Genomic DNA, 21,337 nt, shown 5'->3' on the forward strand with positions numbered 1-21,337 from the left:
TCCAAGTCTGTTCTTTAGTCAGTGAGTAATGTACAATTCCATAGTTCTTACTCTTTACATGTGGCTAAGCTTTACCTACTAGTGAACTATTATGGGAGGTATTAAGGTATTTCTAAAATTTGGTTTTATAAGCACTAGTGCATTAATAAAGTTCATCAAAGATTTGAATTTCTCCTTCTTTGAATATATTTGGCCAACACATTGTCTTGGCAATTACAAAGCTCCCAGGTAACTGGAATTTCCAGAAGTACATATTGTTAGTTATCATAGTATGGTTTTGACACTGGTTTTACATTTCACTTCCTATTAATATTGCTTTTTTAAAATTAGTAATTGTTGTTTATCTAGCTTAATAATTCTCAATTTGACTTGTTGTGAATTGTTTGGATAACCATATAGTATGAAGAGAGGTTTATTCAGATCACCAGCATTTTCAGCTTACAATTTTTCAAAATCTAACTAGACCTTAAGACTTGCACACTTTATAATTAAAATATGAATCATTTTGTTTTGTTTTGGCTTCCCAGAAAGCAGAGCCTGAAACAGTCTTCTGTGCAAGTATTGGGCTGGCCAAAAAGTTCGTTCCGGTTTTTCCTTAAGCTGTTATGGAAAAACCTGAATGAACTTTTTTGGCCAACCCAATAGTTTATTTGGGAAGTGATTTCAAGATTAAGACAGGGAAGGAGGGAAATCCAATATGAGGACGTGTTATCGAAGTTGCAGCTGTGATCAATGGGGGCCTAGATTCCCCTGAAAACTCTTGAGAGCCTGGAAGTTTCACCTTAGGCAACCCTTCAGGTGATGCCTTTCTACCCTCCTTGAATTCCTAGATCACCCAGTATACGACCCTTTCTTATTTGAGGATTGACACCAGGGGCTCAGGGGCACTTCTGGGCTGTACAGCCCAGAGTCAGTGAAGGTTCTGAGGCAGAAAGTAGGAAGATGCACAGGGATATAGGTGAGTTGAGTCTGAACTTGTATGGAGCTGTCCCCTGCTGCTTGGCTGATATCAGAGGTAGTCCAAGGGGTCATGCTGCAGGGCACCAAAGGCTTTAAAGATATTTGTGTAATATTAAGGGAAAACCCCTTAAATCTTTTGTCTTTCTAAAAAAATGGGCTATAAAAACATCTCTGACTCAAGTTGTCGGGCATCTAAATATTGCTTTTCTATCTAAGAAAGTCTACCTGTAAAAACATCAATGACTCAAGTTGCTAGGTGTCTACAGACAGCATTTCTTTTATAAATTTTAAATCAAAATAGTGACTCAGGCTGTTTGAACAGAGTGAGAAATGAGAAAACATGTAGATAATGCACTAGATGAGTCAAATTAAATTTAGAGTGAGAAACCAATTGTGAAAGCCTGCCTAGTCATTGCCTTCCTGGGATCTCCCTGATAGTGTGTAGCAGTGCCTGCAAAACAAAGGTATCTTGATATGTGTTTGGTTGACTTAAGAGCGTGATCTCGCATATTGCAAAATGGATGTTTTGCATTGATTACATTACAATGATTTTTGTAAAGCTTATTGTTTTTACATAATACTTCTTGATACTTATTTCCATTTCCCTTTTTCTATTTTTATAGCTTAACTTTGGAGAGATCTGAAATGCTCTTATAATACAAATCTCTATTTCTATCAGTAGAAAAAGTAATATAGAGAGATTCTTAAGGTCAAGTACAAAATTCTTAGTGTAAAAATTATCATTCTCTTGAATTTCGGCCTATTCTCCTTCTCTTTCCTTCCAAATTTGATTCTTTACCCTCACATAAGTTTGACCTTTTGGTCCTTACAGGAAACAATTGTGCATGTTAAGAGAGGTCTTGAATTCTTGTAGTGGGGGGAGGGAGGAAAAACTACTATTATTAGGGAGGGAAAACTACTACTATTCTATAGTAAAGTTGAGGCTTATAAGGCAATCCCCAGGAGAAGTAACACATGAACTTCATTGCATATGAAGTTGTAAATGGCTGATAAATGTATATTTGATAGTGGAGGACGGTTCTGATCTTAAGGGTATTCGTTGTCTGCGGATAATGAAGATAAGCACTTATATTCCAGCCCAACTAGTTACAGCCAATAAGTAATAAATAAATAAGGTGTGGGGTTCTCAAGAAAAAATGAGATTTCTTTATGTTTTATTCAGGAATAATTCAAATTAACAATCTGTTCAAAAGTCAGATATTTCTGGGAGGATTAAGTGTTGGGGTGTGTGCACCTGCATGAGCGTGTTATGATGTATACTGCTGGGAGAGAATTAGAACTCTTCTTTTTCTTAATGTCAATTTAATCAAACACGAATACACACATATAATACATGCATGTATATATATAGTTTTTATTACCTAGGTATTTTGAAAGAATAACTATTTAGACAGGGGTCTGGGTGGGGAGGAGGAGAGAGACTTTTGGAGCATGGAACACCTCATGAAGAAGGCAAGCCTAGTCAGCCCATTATGCTGACAGCCTTCAGAAAGCGCAAGGGTACATGGAGGACTGTAAGTATGGTGGTTTAGACATGTTAGATTCCCAGCTTCACCACATACCGGCTGTGTGAGTTTGGGTAAATTATTTAATCACCCTGGGCCTTAATTTGTTTTCTCATTTGTAAGATGTGAAGAATAATAGTACCATCTCATTGGACGTTGTGTGAATTAAATGAGATTAATATCAATACATAGAAGATGCTTAGGATATAAGCAGTCAATAAATATTAGTCTCTGTCCTCCTCCTCTTCTTCCTCCTTCTTTTTCCTCTTCTCTTCTCCTCTTCCTTCTTTACCTCCATAGTCCCTTGGCGGGTAGAAGACAAGAATGTACCAAGAGATGCGAGACACATCAGAAGAAGGCAGACAGATATGAGATAGTGCCTGTGAGCCATGATCTTTCTCTTACATTCTCTGTCCACCCTGTCAATCATCCTCTGTCCTGACATGGAGGAGGCTGCAGGGAGCACACATTTCTCTACTCTGAGACTCTTAGTCTCATGTAACCACTGAACCACTGAGCCCCTGGTAACTTTAAGGGCTGTAGGGAGGTGCTGGCAGCATTTTCTTTCATACTAGGGCTGAAAGGTGAAAGTGATCACCTCTGAGGTAGCTGGTTCTCTAGACTTCCCCATGGTGTCCTTAGAGAAAGGAAGTAAGTGTCTGCTTGTGAGCATGTCTGGGCTGGCTCCCCTGCAGAACATGTGTGGAGGGAGAAAGAGTCTCAGCTCCCGTTTGTGCATCATTTGGTGACTGCCTCCCTCTCCAGTCCATAAGTACATATACTCCAACCGGAATAGTTACAGCCAATAAATGTTGAGCACTTGCTATGTGCCAGGTGCTCTTCTAAGTGCATTCCGTGCGTTAACTCCTTTCATCCTCAACAGTTACCCTGTGTGAGAGATATGGTTACTATCCCAGTTTGATGAATGTGAAAACCAAGGCACAGGAGGGTAAAGTAGGAGAATCAAGATTAAACCAGGCCATTCTGGCTTCAGAGTCTACTTTTTCACCATTGTGCCTCTCAGAGCCTCCTGCTATAATCAGTTCCCTGAAAGCCTTCCAGTCTGTGCTTACAAGCTATCACAAGGCTGTTAATTCTGCAAGGCTTGCCTTTTCCCTTGAGTCTTCACTTGGATACCTCCTGTCATTCTTAAAAGTCAATTCAGGCGATAAACCCCTATTATACTCTCTCGTATTTGATTCCTTGTTTCTCTTCTCTACCAGACTGTTAGGTCTTGTTTTCCATCCTAGACCATTGTACCAATACCAAGAAAGCGCTCAATAAGGCCTGTGGAATGAAAGAATGAATTGTCTATTGGGCTGAATTTCTTTCAGGATATGAGTGTGTAGATATATCCAGGCATCTATGGTTGTCATAAACGTTGAGGTTTGCAAGGAGCTAAAACACTTCACAGTTTCTATTTGTGGAGAAGAGGTTAATAGTTCCCCAGGTTGCTTTTCTAAGGAAAAGAAGAAAGTGGCAGTGTATGCTATGAATTCCAAGTCATGTTTATTGTGTAATTTTTGATTGCTTGGCACTAGGTGGAGCCAGGGAGCCTTGGAGGGAAGCTCAAAAGAAACATGAACTACTGTTACCAACCCTTAGATTGTACTCAAAATAATTTTAAAGGTTATTATTTTTTTAAGATTTGCAAACTGGTGCATTATTTGAGCCAAATATTTAATTACATTCATTCTCCAATTTATTTTTTGCTCCACTGGTTATCTTATTTTTTAAATGGAAAGGTCTTAGACTTTATTTCTTCCAGTTTCCCAATACTTAGAGTCGATTTTCATATTTAGGTGAAGGCTCTTTTCGGTAATTGAGACCCAACATCCCAGATCTTTCTCTGCCCCACCCCCAAACCCCCCTGTTTTTCAGTGCAAAGTGGTTGCAGACACCAAAGACCTAGCATATTGTGAAAAAGCGGCCTGGGCTAGCAGTGGGGAATTTTTCTTTTCTTCTTTTTCTTCCTCTCCCTTTGCCTTCCTCCTCTCCCTCCTTCTTCTTTTAGCATTTTTTTAGGTCAAAACCAATAAATACCAGCAATTGCAATTGGTTCAGCCTAATAGTTCTGACTGTGCCTTTGACATGCCTTGTGACCTTGGTAAGTCATCTATTATCTTTGGGCCTTACTATTTTCATCTGTAAAATGGCAGGAATGGGTGTCTATTTGAAGGACCATTTATATGCTAATTTTCCATAATTTTGCCACCTAAATTCTCCTGTGCTGTGTCCTTGACTGGTTCTCCATGTCTTTGCCTAGCACATGTTCCTGACTTACAGCTTAGATATTGGTTAATTATGGGTTTTATTAAACATTCATTAGTTACGGACTGCTAGAGACCTGAAATGTGCCTCCTACATTCTCCCAGGTCATTGTTACTTTCCTGGAATAAGTTCTTTACAGGATACAAAGCTACTGTTCAGCCTATTTAGTCCAATTAAAGGAATATAATAATAGAAATTCATATTTCATTATATTGTCACCCTAGGTTTTTCCCCTTATAATTAGTTTAGTGAGGCAGCTGATGTGGCCTCTAATTATTTCTGTGGAATATGTGATGATCTCCTTGCAGAGAAACATTTTACTCTGGAACTTTTAATCCTTCATAGTAAGATTATTACATGGAAAAGTTGAACCAAACCTCAATTTTTCATAGTATCATTCACCCTGGGTGGGAGGTTGCACCAAATAGGTTCTAATATCTTTCCCAATTTTCAGTGTTCGTAGCAATTCATAGTTGGTTTTTTATACCATTTCTGTCTGATACTATATTTAATTGGTAAAAACCAGACGATGATCCTGTAATGGCTAACATTGTAGGTGTTTGCAAATAAGAATAATGCCATCTGTGAGACCAATAATTCCCCCAATAAGTTCCTTGACACATGAATCCTGACAACACTCCTGAAGAAAGTTGATGATTAAATAGCTTAGGAAGAGGTGGAGTCAAGATGGCGGTGTGGGAAGACGCAGAGTTAGCATCTCCCCACAACTAGGGCGCCTGCCGGCCACTGGTCGGGGACTCTGACGCCCAAGGAGATGGGAGGAACTCCAAAATGAACTGGTAGGACGTAGGGGGACTGAGGGGGGAGGAGAAGTGGAGGCCAGACAGGATCGGCAACCCTGAGTCTGGGGGGATCAGGAGAGGCAGGTGGGAGGAGCCATCTGGGAGGAGAGGGAGAGGAGCGGAGGGTGATTGCCCTGTTCACTTGGGCCTGGGGAGCCTGCTGAGCTCCCAGGCCGGTCCCCTGCCCTCAAAGCCCCCTCCAGGCTGCATAGTTCCTTGGGGGCATAGGAGGCAGGCCGGGGAGATCAGGAGAGGAAGGTGGGAGGGGCCCACCCGGAGGGGCCCACCCAGACAACAGACTAGAGGAGCAGGAGAGGAGAGGAGGTCGTTTGCCCCACCCACATGAGCCCGGGAAGCCTGCTGGGCTCCCAGGTGAGGTCCCCTGCCCTCTGAGACCAGGGGTGGGGGGCACGCCTGGGCCCCTCTGTTCCTTGAGCCTAAGCCCCACCCCCCATAGCCCCCAGGGCCTTTTCCAGCCCTGTGGGTCCTGAGCATAGGCCCCGCCCACCACCCAAACCTCACCCTTGCTTATGCCCAGCTCTCCATAGCCAAGGCCTTCACCCCTGCCCCCCCCCTTTTTTTTCTTTTCCCTCCTTCTCTTTTTTACTATTGTGGTACTGATGTACCTTACAGTTGTTGATTCATCTATATTTTTATTTTTATATTCTTCCTAACATATCTGTTAGTTTCCTAGTCTAATTTTAGTTTTTACTTTGTTAGTGTTTTCTTTTTTTTTTCCTCCCCGGGCGGCTTGCGGGATCTTGGTTCATGAGCCTGGGATCGGGCCTGAGCTCCTGCGGTGGGAGCTCCAAGTCTGAACCACTGGACTAACAGAGAACCTCAGACCCCAGGGAATATTCATCGGAGTGAGGTCTCACAGAGTTCCTCATCTCAGCACCAACACCCAGATCTACCTAATAGCCTACAAACTCCAGTGTTGGAAGCCTCAGGCCAAACAATCAGTAAGACAGGAACACAATCCCACTCATTAAAAAAAAAAAAAAAAAATAGGAGACAGCAAAAAAATACATCACACATGAAGTAGCAAGTTAAAAACATACAAGATGAAATAAATGAAGAGGAAATAGGCAATCTACCTAAAAAGAATTCAGAGTAATGATAGTAAAAATGATCCAGAATCTTTGAAATAGAATGGAGTTATGGATTGAGAAAATACAAGAAATGTTTAACAAAGATCTAGAAGAACTAAAGAACAAACAAACAGAGATGAACAATACAGTAACTGAAATGAAGAATACACTAGAAGGAATCAATAACAGAATAACTGAGGCAGAAGAACGAATAAGTGAGCTGGAAGACAAAATGGTGGAAATAACTGCTGAGGAGCAGAATAAAGAAAAAAGAATGAAAAGAATTGAAGACAATCTCAGAGACCTCTGGGACAACACTAAACACACCAACATTTGAATTACAGGGGTCCCATAAGAAGAAGAGAAAAAGAAAGGGTCTGAGAAAATATTTGAAGAGATTACAGTTGAAAACTTCCCTAACATGGGAGAGGAAATAGTCACCCAAGTCCAGGAAGCACAGAGAGTCCCATACAGGATAAACCCTACGAAAAACACACCAAGACACATATTAATCAAACTAACAAAAATTAAAATCAAAGAAAAAATATTAAAAGCAGCAAGGGAAAAACAAAAAATAACATACAAAGGAATCCCCATAAGGTTATCAGCTGATTTTTCAGCAGAAACTCTGCAGGCCAGAAGGGAGTGGCAGGATATACTTAAAGTGATGAAAGAGAAAAACCTACAACCAAGATTACTCTACCCAGCAAGGATCTCATTCAGTTTTGATGGAGAAATCAAAAGATTTACCGACAAGCAAAAGCTAAGAGAATTCAGCACCATCAAACCAGCTTTACAGCAAATGCTAAAGAAACTTCTATAAGCAGGAAACACAAGAGAAGAAAAAGACCCACAAAAACAAACCCAAAACAATTAAGAAAGTGGAAATAGGAACATACATATAGATAATAACCTTGAAAGTAAATGGATTAAATGCTCCAACCAAAAGACACAGACTGGCTGAATGGATACAAAAACAAGACCCATATACATGCCGTCTACAAGAGACCCACTTCAGACCTAGGGACACATACAAACTGAAAGTGAAGGGATGGAAAAAGATATTCCATGCAAATGGAAATCAAAAGAAAGCTGGAGGGAGCCGAGCCGTCTAGGAAGCCACGGCCGTGGGTCCCCCAGCCCAGAGCAGCTGCCGAGCCTCAACCTGACCGCAGCCACTAGGGCTCGGGCGCCGGCGAGATGCCTTTGTTCACCGCCAACCACTTCGAGCAAGATGTGGAAAAGGCCACAAATGAGTACAACACTGCAGAAGATTGGAGTCTTATTATGGACATATGTGACAAAGTTGGAAGCACTCCTAATGGAGCAAAAGATTGCCTAAAAGCCATAATGAAAAGGGTAAATCATAAGGTTCCTCATGTTGCTCTGCAGGCATTAACTCTTCTTGGGGCTTGTGTGGCAAACTGTGGAAAGATATTTCATTTAGAAGTATGTTCCCATGATTTTGCAACAGAAGTACGTGCTGTGATCAAAAATAAGGCTCATCCTAAAGTATGTGAAAAACTGAAATCTTTAATGGTGGAGTGGTCAGAAGAATTTCAGAAGGACCCTCAGTTTAGTCTGATATCTGCAACTATTAAATCTATGAAAGAAGGAATTACTTTTCCTTCAGCAGGTTCTCAGACTGTCTCAGTTGCTGCCAAGAATGGGACATCATCGAACAAAAACAAAGAAGATGAAGATATAGCTAAAGCTATTGAATTATCATTGCAAGAGCAGAAGCAGCAGCACACAGAAACAAAATCCTTATATCCATCTGCAGAAATTCAGTCAAATAATAAAGTTGCAAGGAAAGTGAGAGCTTTATATGATTTTGAAGCTGTTGGGGACAATGAACTCACCTTTAAACATGGTGAAATTATTATTGGTTTGGATGACAGTGATGCCAATTGGTGGAAAAGAGAAAATCACAGAGGAATAGGACTCTTCCCATCTAATTTTGTAACAACTAATTTAAACATAGAACCTGAGGCAGCAGCTGTTCACAAATTGAATGTAATTGATGATGAGGAGGAGGAAATTAAGAAGTCAGAGCCTGAGCCTGTTTATATAGATGAGGATAAGATGGATAGAGCCCTGCAGGTACTGCAGAGTATAGATCCAACAGATTCAAAACCAGACTCCCAAGACCTCTTGGACTTAGAAGATATCTGCCAACGGATGGGTCCAATGATAGATGAAAAACTTGAAGAGATTGATAGGAAGCATTCAGAATTGTCTGAATTGAATGTAAAAGTCTTGGAAGCTCTGTAACTATATAACAAGTTGATGAATGAAGCACCAGTATATTCAGTCTATTCAAAGATCCATCATCCAGCACATTACCCACCTCCATCAGCTGGAGTTCCAATGCAGACATATCCAGTTCAACCACATGGTGCAAACTATATGGGTCAAAGTATTCACCAAGTCACTGTTGCCCAAAGCTACAGCCTAGGACCAGATCAAATCGGTCCACTGAGATCGATGCCTCCAAATGTGAATTCCTCAGTGACAACACAGCCTGCCCCAACTCTGTATTTAAGCGCTGGACAAGACACTGTTTCCAATCCTACTTACATGAATCAGAACTCTCACCTTCAGTCAGCTACTGGTGCAGCTGCTTACACGCAGCAAATGGGGATGTCTGTGGATCTGTCATCTCACCAGAGCACTACTTCCAGTTTGCCGCGGTTGGCAGGCTTTGCGGTGGCAGCTCCAGCTCATTCAGTTGCACAGCAGCAAACAGATTACCCTCAGCAGCAGCCTCTCCTTTAAAAACAGACCAAGCATTTTCTTGAAAGCCTTCCTAAGTGTACTACTTGACCCTTGTGATTGTAATCTGAAAATATTAAAAGAAGAAAAAAATTGTTTCTCAGCTCAAAAGGCCCATGAATAAATAAAGCACAGAAACGTATTTTACTCTAATAGGCCATAAAAGGTTTTTTCATTCCCAACTTATTTGAGGTCAAATTTTTGATGAGAGGCAGCTTCAAGTTGCTTCCAGTTAGTTTTTTCTTACTTTCAAATCTCTCTACACAAATCTGGACAACCAGTAAGTAGCCTTATGACACTAAACAACATGAGATAGGAGCATATAAAGAAACCACCATTTACCCCTAAAATATCATAATTGGGAGAGCACTGAAACCTTTAAGTATTTTTTGTCTGCGTATTTTTTTTTCAGAGTTTCCCACCCATCATTATTTTAAAAGGCGAACATGTTTTTGTGTATGCATTTAGCTTCCCTACATATTTCCTTTGGCTTCTTAAATTATAGTTGTGTTTGCAGTACTGTCAGTTGTGCTCTCAGTGGTGTGTTGAGTAATAATTAGCATATAATTGTCTACAGAAGCAAGAGCATGTTGGGAGGAACAAAAATGTTTTCTGTTATTATCAGTGAAGACGATGTAAATGCAGTTGTATGATAAAGCATTTAACCAGTCTCCCAATCATGCCAACAAGTGGGCTGAGGAATGCCCCACAAAACATCTCCATTCCCTGGAAAAAAACCATTTCTTTTCCTACAAGGGTCCTTAGCATTTAGAATTGCCACTAATGACCTTTTCAAGTGATTTTGGCCATTCTCTAATGAAGGTATGGTCAGGTTTTTTGTTTGTTTTGTTTTGTTTTCCTGTAGTGTGGTGTGCAGAGATGCTGCATTTCCTTTTTACAGAGTATATGTGAATCTGAGCTATGAGACATTCCTAATAATTTGATGTGATATATATACCAAGTGTGGATGATGTGTGTTTTTATTGATGTGTTGTTCTTTTAAAGAGATGATTTGAGTACCACTGGTATGCCAGACTGTTGAAAATTTTGGCCATTCCTTTCAAAAGTAATCCTGAGCCTGTGGAATAATAACAGGCAATGGCTTTATAGGGAAGCCATCAAGACAGTTTTCCTGAAGCCTATGTTTTAAGTGAGTTTATAGTGCTAATAGATTCCACATACTTTAGGAGTTAGGTAGTAAACCAATAAGGATTGTTTTCTTTCCTAAAAATTTGCACACTATTGCATCATCTGCCAACTTTTTAGATAACACAACATGCAAATACATATGCTTACAGATACATGGTATTTAGACTGGGGAAAAACAATGGACATAAGTTTTGTTTTTAAAAAGTTAACTTGTGGGAATTCTCTGGTGGTCCAGTGGTTAGGACTCGGCACTTTCACTGCTGGGGCCCGGGTTCGATCCCTGGTTCGGGGAACTAAGATCCGACAAGCCGCCAAAAAAAAAACGTTAATTTGCATGGAAGCAAGATTTCTATATTGTTTTTTAAAGAAAGCCCTTAATCTTTCTACCAAGAATCCATTTGAAGACAGTACTCTGGAAATTTTTGTCATTTATGTAGTTACAGAAATTTGATTATAAGTATGTTCCTTTTTCAAAGAAACTGTATATTAGAACAAAATAGTCTTATGTATACTACTTGGTCTACATGTAAAGGGAAAAACAAGCAGTATTTGAAAGCCCAATTTCTGTCATTGTCTTATTTCAGGTACAAGTAACTGGAAAGAAACTTAACCTTTCATGTCTCTGTTCTGTTTTTTATCCAGTATTTTCCTTCTATGTGAATTCAATTATATACTTATAAAAAATTCTAAAATGGCACCTTACTTTTATGGAAATGAATCTTCTATTCTTTAAAGAAAACAAAACATAAAAAACATTCACAAAGCTGCTCTTGATAATAATTAATGTTTGCATATATATGGAAAATCTTATTTTTCCCCCCAAACAATATTTAATAAAGTTATTTTAATGTTTGTGTAAATAATTCATGTAAAATTGTGATCTGAGTTGTAAAAGCTTAATTCTGTGTAAGTCTTTGAAGTAGAATAAATACTGCACACCCACTAAATCGGGATCTGCCATTTAAGTTCACCTAATGTAGTTTTGTAATGATATAACATGCAACATGTATATAGTGTATATTGGCATTCATCTGTGAAATTTTATACATCCAGAAGTTTCTTCTCCCTTTTAAATTAAAAATTATTTTTGCCATAAAAAAAAAAGAAAGCTGGAGTAGCAATACTCATATCAAATAAAATAGGCTTTAAAAGAAAGACTGTTACAAAAGATAAGGAGGGACACTACATAATGATCAACGGATCAATCCAAGAAGAAGATATAACAATTATAAATGTTTATGCACCCAACATAGAAGCACCTCAATACATAAGGCAAATGCTAACAACCATGAAAGGAGAAATTGACAGTAACACAATAATAGTAGGGAACTTTAACACCCCACTTATACCAATGGACAGATCATCCAAACGAAAAATAAGTAAGGAAACACAAGCTTTAAATGACACAATAGACCAGGTAGATCTAATTGATATTTACAGAACATTGTATCCAAAAGTGGCAGAATACACCTTCTTCTCAAGTGCACATGGAACATTCTCCAGGATAGGTCACATGTTGGGTCACAAATCAAGCCTCAGAAAATTTAAGAAAATTGAAATTGTGTCAAGCATCTTTTCTGACCACGCTATGAGATTGGAAATCAATTACAGGAAAAAAGCTGTAAAAAACACAAATACATGGAAGCTAAACAGTGTGTTACTAAATAACCAAGAGATCACTGAAGAAATCAAAGAAGAAATAAAAAAATACATAGAAACAAATGACAATGTAAACACGACAACCCCAAACCTATGGGACACAACCAAAGCAGTTCTAAGAGGGAAGTTTATAGCAATACAATCTCACCTCAAGAAACAAGAAAACTCTCAAATAAACAATCTAACCCCTACACTTAAAACAACTAGAGAAAGAAGAACAAAGAAAACCCAAAGTCAGTAGAAGGAAAGAAATGAAATAGAAATGAAGAAAACAATAGCAAAGATCAATAAAACTAAAAGCTGGTTCTTTGAGAAGATAAACAAAATTGATAAACCCTTAGCCAGACTCATCAAGAAAAAAAGGGAGAGGACGCAAATCAATAAAATTAGAAATGAAAAAGGAGAAATCACAACTGACACTGAAGAAATACAAAGGATTATAAGAGACTACTACAAACAACTATGTGCCAATAAAATGGACAACCACGAAAAAATGGGCAAATTCTTGGAAAGGTACAATTTTCCAAGACTGAACCAGGAAGAATTAGAAAATATAAACAGACCTATCACAAGTAATGAAATTGAAACTGTAATTAAAAATCTTCCAACAAACAAAAGTCCAGGACCAGACGGCTTCACAGGCAAATTCTATCAAACATTTAGAGAAGAGCTAACACTGATCCTTCTCAAACTCTTCCAAAAAATTGCAGAGGGAGAAACACTCCCAAATACATTCTATGAAGACACCATCACCCTGATACCAAAACCAGAAAATGATATCACCAAAAATGAAAATTATAGACCAATACCACTGTTGAACATAGATGCAAAAATCCTGAACAAAATACTAGCAAACAGAATCCAATAGCACATTAAAAGGATCATACGCCATGATCAAGTGGGATTTATCCCAGGGATGCAAGGATTCTTCAATATACGCAAATCAATCAATGTGATACACCACATTAACAAAGTAAGGAATAAAAACCATATGATCACCTCAATAGATGCAGAAAAAGCTTTTGACAAAATTCAACACCTATTTATGATAAAAGCTCTCCAGAAAATGGGCATAGAGGGAACCTACCTCAACATAATAAAGGCCACATATGACAAACCCACAGCAATCATCATATTCAATGGTGAAAAGCTGAAAGCATTTCCACTAAGGTCAGGAACAACACAAGGATGTCCACTCTCACCACTCTTATTCAACACAGTTTTGGAAGTCCTAGCCACAACAATCAGAGAAGAAAAAGAAATAAAAGGAATACAAATTGGAAAAGAAGAAGTAAAACTGTCACTGTTTGCCGATGACATGATACTATACACAGAAAATCCTAAAAATGCCACCAGAAAACTACTAGAACTAATCAATGAATTTGGTAAGGTTGCAAGATACAAAATTAATGCACGGAAATCTCTGGTATTCCTATACACCAACAACGAAAAATCAGAAAGAGAAATTAAGGAAACACTCCCATTTACCATTGCAACGAAAAGAATAAAATACCTAGGAATAAACCTGCCAAAGGAGGTGAAAGATTTGTACTCAGAAAACTATAAAACACTGATGAAAGAAATCAAAGATGACATGAACAGATGGAGAAATATACCCTGTTCTTGGACTGGAAGAATCAACACTGTGAAAATGACTATACTGCCCAAAGCCATCTACAGATTCAGTGCAGTCCATATCAAACTACCAATGGCATTCTTCACAGAATTAGAACAAAAAATTTTACAATTCGTATGGAAACACAAGAGACCCCGAATAGCCAAAACAATCTTGAGAAGGAAAAACGGAGTTGGAGGAATCAGGCTCCCCGACTTCAAACTATACCACAAAGCTACAGTAATCAAGACACAAAAACAGGTATATAGATCAATGGTACAGGATAGAAAGCCCAGAGATAATCCCACGCACATATGGGCACCTAATTTATGACAAAGGAGGCAAGAACAATGGAGAAAAGACAGCCTCTTCAATAAATGGTTCTCGGAAAACTGGACAGCTACATGTAAAAGAATGAAATTAGAACACTACCTAACACCATACACAAAAATAAACTCCAAATGGTTTAAAGACTTAAATGTAAGACCAGATACTATAAAACTCTTAGGGGAAAACATAGGAAAAACACTCTGGCATAAACCACAGCAAGATCTTTTTTGACCCATGCCCTAGAGTAACAGAAATAAAAACAAAAATAAACAAATGGGACTTAATTAAACTTAAAAGCTTTTGCACAGCAAAGGAAAGCATAAACAAGACAAAAAGACAACCCTCAGAATGGGAGAAAATATTTTCAAATGAAACAACAGACAAAGGATTAATCTCCAAAATATACTAATAGATCTTGGAGCTCAATATCAAAAAAACAAACAATGCAGTTAAAAAAATGGGCAGAAGACCTAAATAGACATTTCACCCAGGAGGACATACAAATGGCCAAGAGGCACATGAAAAGATGCTCAACATCACTAATTATTAGAGAAATGCAAATCAAAACTACAGTGAGGTATCACCTCACACTTGTCAGATTGGCCATTATCAAAGAATCTAGAAACAATAAATGCTGGAAAGTGTGTGGTGAAACGGGAACCCTCCTGCACTGTTGGTGGGAATGTAAATTGATACAACCACTATGGAAAACAGTATGGAGGTTCCTTAAAAAACTAAAAATAGAACTACCATATGACCCAGCAATCCCACTGCTGGGCGTATACCCTGAAGAAACCATAATTCAAAAAGAGACATGTACCACAATGTTCATTGCAGCACTATTTACAATAGCCAGGACGTGAAAGCAACCTAAGTGTCCATCAACAGATGAATGGATAAAGAAGATGTGGCACATATATACAGTGGAATATTACTCAGCCATAAAAAGAAACGAAATTGAGTTATTTGTAGTGAGATGGATGGACCTAGAGTCTGCTATACGGAATGAAGTAAATCAGAAAGAGAAAAACAAATACCGTATGCTAATGAACATATATGGAATCTAAAAAAAAAAAAAAAAAATGGTACTGATGAACCTAGTTGCAGGGCAGGAGTAAAGAGGTAGACATAGAAAATGGACTTGAGGACATGGGGTGGAAGGGCAAAGCTGGGGTGAAGTGAGAGTAGCATCGACATATATACACTACCGAATGTAAAATAGCTGGCTGGTGGGAAGCAGCAGCGTAGCACAGGGAGATCGGCTCGGTGCTTTGCGATGACCTAGAGGGGTGGGATAGGGAGGATGGGAGGGAGGCTCAGGAGGGAGGGGATATGGGGACATGTGTATGCCTACGGCTGTTTCTCTTTGTTGTGCAACAGAAACTAACACAGTATTGTGAAGCAATTATACTCCACTACAGATCTATTAAAAAGAATAGCTTAGGAAACACTGCATATTATGTATGGGGTTTCACAATGAATAACATATTAAAGGCTCTGAGAAGGTTGGCAGTATCCATTCTTGTTTGACTTTCATGTACATTCCCAAATTTCTGTGACTTTTTATTCCTATAGTACGGTGCAAAGCTTGGAATCCTTGGAACATATTTTACACTGATTCTCTCTTATTCTTAACATTTTCTTCAAGGCACGTGTTTATATTAATTTCCTGTAATAGTCAGTATCAATATTTAACCTCAGGACCGAGAAAGAATACTCAGCATTTAAACACTCTTTGGATTTATTTCCTTAGTAGTAAAATAAAGTTGAAATTATAGTTGGAAATTGTATTTTGAAATTGTAGCTTCTTTTATTTTGAGAGGGATTTTCATGTCCAAAATTCTTGGCTGCTATCAGTGGACCGCGTAGATCCGTTTTCTACTCTAAACATGATGGAGGAAGGCAATTGTGGACCAAAGCCATGATAAATTTACCTGTGTTTCTCATTTCCCTGATGCTGAAACCTTTTTTTTTATATTTAATTGAGATGGTTCCTATTGGCATCTAATCCATGTCTAAATTCAAATCCTGTCTCCCTGCTGGGTACCTTTTTACAAGTTAACTAACCTCTCTGTGCCTCATTTTCCTCATCTGTAAAGGATGTAATATTAGTATCTCTGTTATGAGGTTGTTGTGAGGATCAGGTAAGTGAATGCAAAAAAGTGCAAAGCACTTGGAGCACTGCCTGGAAAACCTTCCATGGTGTGAGTTATTATGATTAACGTTTATGATGCTGTGCATAGGTGGTGACAGAGAGGTGATTCATCACCCTCTCCTCAATACCCTTAAGATGCAACATTTTTAAAGAAATAAGTAAATCATAGGCTCTATATAACCAAGGCAAGGATTTCTAGATCATATTTTGTTTTTTGGTCAAAATTCTATTTTATTTTATTTTCTGTATTTTTAAAACCAATTAATTATTCACTTATTCATTCATATTAATAGTAATTGAGTGGCTACTGTTTTCTAGGCACTACACTAATTGTTGTAGATACAGTGTTGAACAAGTTATATATAGTTCCTCTCCTTGTGGGCATCTGAATTAAAGAGGAACAAGCAAAGAGCATCCTGGGTGCTATGAGAGGGGAAGTGATGAGAACCGACAGGAGTTATCCAATTTGGGGTGGGGTGTGTATGCAGGCTTTCATGGAGGAGGTGACAGCAAAGTTGAGATCTTAAAGGTTAATCAGAGCTACTCGTTGGGTGAGGTGACTGAAGAACAGCCTAAGAGATGATGAGAGGGAGCAAGCCACGTTCAAAGAATTCATAGAAATTCCACAAGGTCTAAGGATGGAATGCAAGGTTAGAGAGGAGGTGTGTGTGGTGAGAGATGAGGCTAGATGTACATTAGTTAGGGCTTTTGTGAATTGTAAGGTAGAGTAATAATCTGACCAGCTGTTATCTATTCATAGCCAGGCAAGAGATTCTCCTTGGAAAACCTTCCTGGTGGCAGGATGTTTCAAGGCAACAATTCTTCTTTTTTTTTTTTTTTTTTAAATTTTATAGCTACTTTATTTATTTATTTATTTATTTATTTTTGGCTGTGTTGAGTCTTCGGTTCGTGCGAGGGCTTTCTCTAGTTGCGGCAAGTGGGGGCCACTCTTCATCGCGGTGCGGGGACCGCTCTTCATCGCGGTGCGCGGGCCTTTCACTATCGCGGCCCCTCCCGTTGCGGGGCACAGGCTCCAGATGCGCAGGCTCAGTAGTTGTGGCTCACGGGCCCAGCTGCTCCGTGGCATGTGGGATCTTCCCAGACCAGGGCTCGAACCTGTGTCCCCTGCATTAGCAGGCGGATTCTCAACCACTGCGCCACCAGGGAAGCCCCCAATTCTTCTTTTTTTAAAGATTGTTTTTTTTAATGTGGACCATTTTTAGTCTTCATTGAATTTGTTACAATATCACTTCTGTTTTATGTTTTTTTGGTCTTTTGGCCACGAGGCATGTGGGATCTTATCTCCCCAACCAGGGATTGAACCCGCGTCCCTGTGTTGGAAGGCAAAGACTTTAACCACTGTACTGCCAGGGAAGTCCCCAAGGCAACAATTCTTTATAGAGTGTTTAATAACCGTGTTGCTGTCTACCATCTATAATATTTATTTGTGATTTGGAGGCTGGCTTGGAAGCCAATGTACATAAACAAATAACCTTTGTTATTGTGGCTGCAGACACCAAAGATATGGCATGTTGTGTGGGAAAAAAAGCCTTGGAATCAGTGGGTAGTTTTTCTTTTTTCTCTCCCTTTTTAAGAGTTTTTTCAATAACCTTGCGACTCTATAACTGGGGTTCAGCAAAGCTGGCCACAGGGTGAAGTCATTTGTGGTGGTTAGCTGGAACACAGCAGCTGGCCCAGTTTATCTCTGTGCCTAGAGTCAGGAAATGGCAAAACCCTTTAGACTGTGCTTCTATAAAGGAATTGGTCAGAGAGCTTTGCTCTCCTAGGTGCCTTGGTAGCTATAGAGTATCAAAAAATTATACATGATCTCCAATGGCATTTTCGTTGAAGAGATGATTTCCTTTGTTATTAACCTGAGACAGGAATTGAAAATCGTTTCAGAGTCTGAGTCCTGAGCCATATTTACAAACAAATACACGAACCCTAATTTTAGTCACTTGCAGCAAATATGCTCACTCCACTTCCTAGTGTTTTGAACTGTAGTTATGAAAGATCAATTCATAATGAAACCCAAGTTTCTCCAGACCGTGATGTATGATCATGCCATGGGGACTATAGTCACAATGAAAGTAACAGGCTTTCTCTCTTTTTCCACAACAGAATTGTAGATCTTCTTCTCTCTTATAATGTTGATGTTTCATCCTGAAATGTTCTTGCTTGTATCGTCCAACTTAACTCCTTGCAGAAAATTCTGCAATAGTACTACATTCACTTTAAGCACTGAGTCTTTATTGTTTGTATCACAAAATGGGACTTACATTTCCTGAATATGTCTTGAAAAACATCTGAAAATTCTCCTGATTGACTTAAAATGCCTTTGGTTTGTTCAAACCAGGATCCAAACAAACCACTTGCTGACTTGGTTATTTCACTGAAGTCTTTTTAAAGTCTCCTTTAGTCTGGAATAGTGGCTTTTCCTCACTCCCCTTTTCATGGTTATGTTGGTCAGTTGTCCTATAGATTATTTCACTGTAGCAGATGCTGTTAGTGTCCTCCTCATATTCCTTTGGCACTCATTGTTCTCGTGCACCCTGACCCAATAGCCTCCAAAAGAAAGCAGCTAACTGTGACTCTGCCTTTGGGCTTTCTTGCCTCTTCCCACCATCAACCATGCACCCTCCTCCTGTTACCGAAAATGGGGGCCTGGCTGCTCACCACTCAAAAGCCAATAAAGAGGCAAGTTGGTGGAAAGGAAAGTCTGCTTTATTTAGGAGGCTGGCAGGGAGGTGGGGGAGGGTGGACTCCTGTCTAAAGGCCGACTTCCCCACTGACAGTCAGTGGGCAAGAGCTTTTATAGATGGAGGGAGGGGGCTACTTGCAGAAACAGCACAGTCAGCTCTGATAGTCATCTTGAAATTGGTCATGCAGTGGTCTGACCAGCGTCATCTTGATTGTTTTAAGTACAGTTAGTCTTTAGTTCCAGGGTCAGTTTGTTCCCATTTCTTTGAGGCCAGTTCTCAGAATTGTGGCAGCTTCTGACATGACTACAGTCCTGTCATGATGTAGTTAACTTCTTCCACCTAGTGGGTGTTTCAGTATCTATAAGACAGCTCACAGGATATGGCTCAGAATATTATCTATAGCCCTTGAGGAGGAACTAAAAGTCCTTGACTTTACTTAATGACTAAACTCTTATTATTTGGTCTCGTTTGACTGTTTTCCTTTGTTTCTGCATTTTCTCACTTCTCTGATTAAACTTATTCTTTGGCTAAAGTTTTTCTACAGACAAAAGGCAGGCTGAGGACAAGGGGGGCAAGGACCATAGGGTCCTGTTCCATTTCACTCCCACTCCACCACCCCAAGCGGCCTTCAACCAAATGACTGAAGAGAGTGGATAAAGGATCTAGCTTCCTAAACTTTGGGATAACTCTGAGATAGGTTCTACTCTGTCTTTCAGAGTTCCTTAGTGGAATTGAACCCCAGTTACCTGCAGCAGTAACCTGCTCAGTTATACTCCTATTAGTGGCTTCCTTCTCTTCCCTTGCTTGTTTTGCTTCCTCATTTCTCTGCCAATGACATTCCACAAATAAACCATAAACTTAGTCTCAAGGTCTGCTTTTGGGGGAACCCAAGCTATCTACTCTCTAAATTTAGTTAAATAATTCTCATGATGTCATTTAAAATTTATTAGTCTATTTCTATAGGCTGGAAGTTAGGACTAAAGTGGTTTTTTTAGATTTAGTGTTTCTTGGGGGGGGAGTCAAGAATTCTTCATGGACAGTGCTGAGGACCTCATATCGCATCATATCTGGGATCAAATAATGTCTGGTTGTCTCACTTTTAGTATATTAGTAAACTGAGATGGTGAAATTGTGTTATTCCCCATCAATCTTATGCCTAATGGTTTTAATATCCATTGATGACCACTGCCTGAATCAATTATTTCATTAGGGATTATAAAATGATGGTTTTCTTAATTCTATTATTTGGAGAAGGAAGTTCTAGGCAGAGGGATCAGTATGTGCAAAGACACAGAGATGAGGTCAAATATAATATAATCAGGGAAATAAAGTATGCTTAGTTCACAAGGTGTGTTAGGAAAGAGAGGGAGATGGATTTGGAAAGGTAGGCAAGACTTTATAATGTTAAAGACAAGATTTTGTTCTAAAATTAGTGGGAGGGACACTGAGGGATTTTAAATGTGTCCATTGTCATGAATATATTTTTTTGAATGATCACTCTCTTAATACTGTGAAACATAGATAGGCAATTGGTGAGAGTAGGTAGGTAGATGTTGTCATGGTCAAAGATAGTGGGGAGGGGAAAGATAAGTTATATACTTACGACAATAGACTCAACAGGACTGAATGACTGATTAAATGTGGGATGAGGGAGAGGAGGGGTCCAGGATCCTTTCCTACTGGGACAAATGGTTCGATAGTTGGTGTGCTTCATAAAGATTGGGATGTGGCAAGAGTAGAAAGTCTGATGAGGAAAATAACTGAGTTTGGCTTTGGACGTATTGAGCTTGATTGTGGAGCAGATGAAAGTGTCTAATTTATAGCTGGCAGTTGTGTAGGAATTCAGGAGGAAGGTTAGGGATGAAGACAAAGATTTGGGAGTCATCAAAAGACAGTGGTTGACGTGAGGAGGGGAAGGGTTTTAGTGAAAATATCAACACTCTCCCCATCGTAGGCACGTGACACGTACTCACACCTACAAGGGAAGCGTGGGAACAAACAAGCTGTCTCCTCACCTCCCCACCCCTCATCCCCCCACTCTGGCTCTACAGACCATCTGAGACTCAGAGGTTCATACTTCCACTTGCTGTTGTTAGGGATCCCTAAAATTCCTTAAATTCTTTGTTGTGCAGAAGAGAAAACTGAAATCTATTAAGGTAAGAGCTACATATCTGGGGTCACTGCTCAGCTCAAGGCTCCGTTTTCCGGTCCCCCCAGTTGAAAGCTCACCCCGCCCCCCATCCAGGGCTTGAAGGCTCAAGCAGTGAGAATTGAGAACAACAGGAAATCCAAATTCTAAAA

The 21,337-nt window shown here is 39.4% G+C and overlaps 1 long non-coding RNA gene and 1 pseudogene across 2 annotated transcripts in view; both read left to right on the forward strand.

Moving 5' to 3' along the window:
* Positions 1–21,337, forward strand: part of LOC309664780 — a 160,508-nt gene that overhangs the window by 16,380 nt on the left and 122,791 nt on the right. The window lies entirely within an intron of this gene.
* On the forward strand, positions 7,756–11,662 carry LOC309664832 (signal transducing adapter molecule 2 pseudogene; annotated as a pseudogene). Its single transcript has one exon. The product of its transcript is annotated as a signal transducing adapter molecule 2 pseudogene (transcript).

This window comes from Balaenoptera physalus (assembly GCF_965194825.1).
Source record: "Balaenoptera physalus genome assembly, chromosome: 7".
Lineage (NCBI taxonomy): Eukaryota > Metazoa > Chordata > Mammalia > Artiodactyla > Balaenopteridae > Balaenoptera > Balaenoptera physalus.